Below are 2,259 nucleotides of genomic sequence, written 5' to 3'. Positions count from 1 at the left end.
TTGTATCTTGATTTCCTGACTGCTGGTACCAAGAGTGCTGATTGTGGAGCCAAGCAAGCTGTAATTGTTAACAACCTCAATTACTTCTCCATATATCGTGATGCTGTCAGTTGGCACAGTGGTGAGAATATTTTCCTGGTGTTGAGCTTCAATCCATATTGAAGACTACAGACCATAACCTTCTGCAGAAAGTGCTTCAGGTCCTCCTCACTTTCAGCAAGCAAGGTAGTGTCATCTGCATAACCCTGATGCCACATTCCTCTTCCTAAAGCCCAGCCTTCCAAATGACCTGTTCTGCATATAGATTGAAAAGGTATCGAGACAGGGTGTATACTTGACACACTCCTTTTTTTATTTTGAGCTATGAAGTGTTTCCTTGCTCTGTTCTAAGGACTGCTTCCTAGTCCAAGTATAGATTTCACATAAGCATAATCAAATATTCTGGAATTCCCATTCTCCTCAAGGTTAGCCACACTTTGTTGGGATCAACATAGTCAAATGCCTTTGTATAGTCAATGAAATACAGATAGACATTCCTCTGGTAAGCTTTGCTTTCTGCCAAGATCCATCTGACATTGGCAATAATGTCTCTAGTGCCACAACCTCTTCTAAACCCAGTGTTTCTCGTAGTTTTCTATCAATGAACTGTTCCAGTCATTTTGGGATAATCTTCAGCAGGACTTTGCTTGTGTGTGATATTATTTATATTGTTCAATAATTCCCATACTCTGTTGGACCACCTTTTTTCGGGGGAAGGGACTAAATATGGATCTCTTCCAGTCATTTGTCCAGGTCCTCCAGATATCTTGGCACAACCTGGTGAGCATAACCAGGGCAACATCTGTTTGTTGAAATATGTCAATTGGTTTTTCATCAGTTTCCAGGGCTTTATTTTTTTGCCAAGTCCTTCAGAGCTACCTGCACTTTCTCATTCATCACTATTACCTCTTGATCATATGTAGTTTTATGAAATTCTTCTGTGTTACTCAATTCTTTTTTGGTACAGTGACTCTTCCATCTTCTTTTAATGCATCCTGGATCATTCAAATATTCTGTCCATAGCATCCTTCAGCATTGCAGCTCACGGCTTAAATTTGTTCTTCTGTTCCTTCAGCTTAAGAAATGCTGAGCAAATTTGGTCCAGTTGATTTTCAGACTCCAGCTCCTTGCTTGCACATTTCATTATAATACTTTGCTTTGTCTTCCCGTGCTGCCCTTTGAAGTCTTCCATTAAGCCCTTTAACTTTTTTTTCTTTCTTCCCTTTGCTTTGGCTTCTTGGCTCTCTAGTGCAATCTTTAGAGTTTCTTCTGACATCTAATTTGGTCTTTTCTTCTTTCTCCATCTTTGTAATGACCTTTTGCATTCTTCATGAATGGTATTCTTTTTTTTCAGAGCTTTTATATGAGTGTATTCATTTAACTTTAAAACACTACTATAGTTGAATATTAAAACAAAAACAATAGCCAAGTAGTGAGCATATTATGATTATAGTCCTTCACGTATGCACTTGCTGCATATTAAATGCAGTGGACTCAATGGCCCCATTAAGAGGTCTGACACTGAACCCCGCCTCTGGGGTGATGGTCGTCATCCTCATATGCTTCTCCATTGTAATGGTGGCGGTGTTCCTGGTTTGGATCAAAGTCCACCAGTTCTACTTGATCCATTTCATCAGTCTCTTCTACCTCTTTCCTCTCAGGTAGGAGTTTTTCCAGCAGAGAGAGTTTTTCAGGAGAGAGAAAGCCATTCTCAGGAAAATTAACCTGGATGAGAGGTGATGACTATGGTTCGGTTGTCAAGAGTGGATATTGGTTTTTGGAAGCCACACAATGCTTCAGCCAGCTGTATGTCCATACACATAAAAAGGTCTTCTCCTTGTCTTGTAAAAACAGCATGATCCTTTGGATCTAAAACAATGATAATATCTCCAGGCTCTAGTCCTGGCTCTTGGTCTCCTTCACCATGGAATGTTCTCTTCTGACCATCTTTCATGCCTTTGTCAATGTGAACTTCTAGAATCCTCTTCTCTCGGACTATCTTCTTTCCATTGCAGCTTTTTTTTTTATTGGGAAAAACACATTGGGGGTACAAGGAGGAGAGGGTTGGGGGCAGAAGGGTGAGGATGGGCCAGGATGCAGTTGCAGAGCTGCACAGTTTGGTCGGTGGGGGGAGCAGGTGAAGGAAATAATGAGGGTCCAGAGGGGACCAGATCCTACAGAGGAATGACAAGCATTTTCCAATGGTAATTAAACCAACTG

At 40.9% G+C, this 2,259-nt stretch overlaps 1 pseudogene; it reads right to left on the bottom strand.

Annotated features, from left to right (window-relative positions):
- Positions 1-1,545: 1,545 nt before the first annotated feature.
- LOC102845428 overlaps positions 1,546-2,259 on the bottom strand; it is a 3,623-nt pseudogene continuing 2,909 nt past the window's right edge.

The sequence above is a fragment of the Elephantulus edwardii genome, unplaced genomic scaffold, assembly GCF_000299155.1.
Source record: "Elephantulus edwardii isolate Elephantulus edwardi_28Jun2011 unplaced genomic scaffold, EleEdw1.0 scaffold00059, whole genome shotgun sequence".
Classification (NCBI taxonomy): Eukaryota; Metazoa; Chordata; class Mammalia; order Macroscelidea; family Macroscelididae; genus Elephantulus; species Elephantulus edwardii.
The sequence above is the reverse complement of the archived record's forward strand: the minus strand, read 5'-3'. Positions and strand labels throughout refer to the sequence as shown.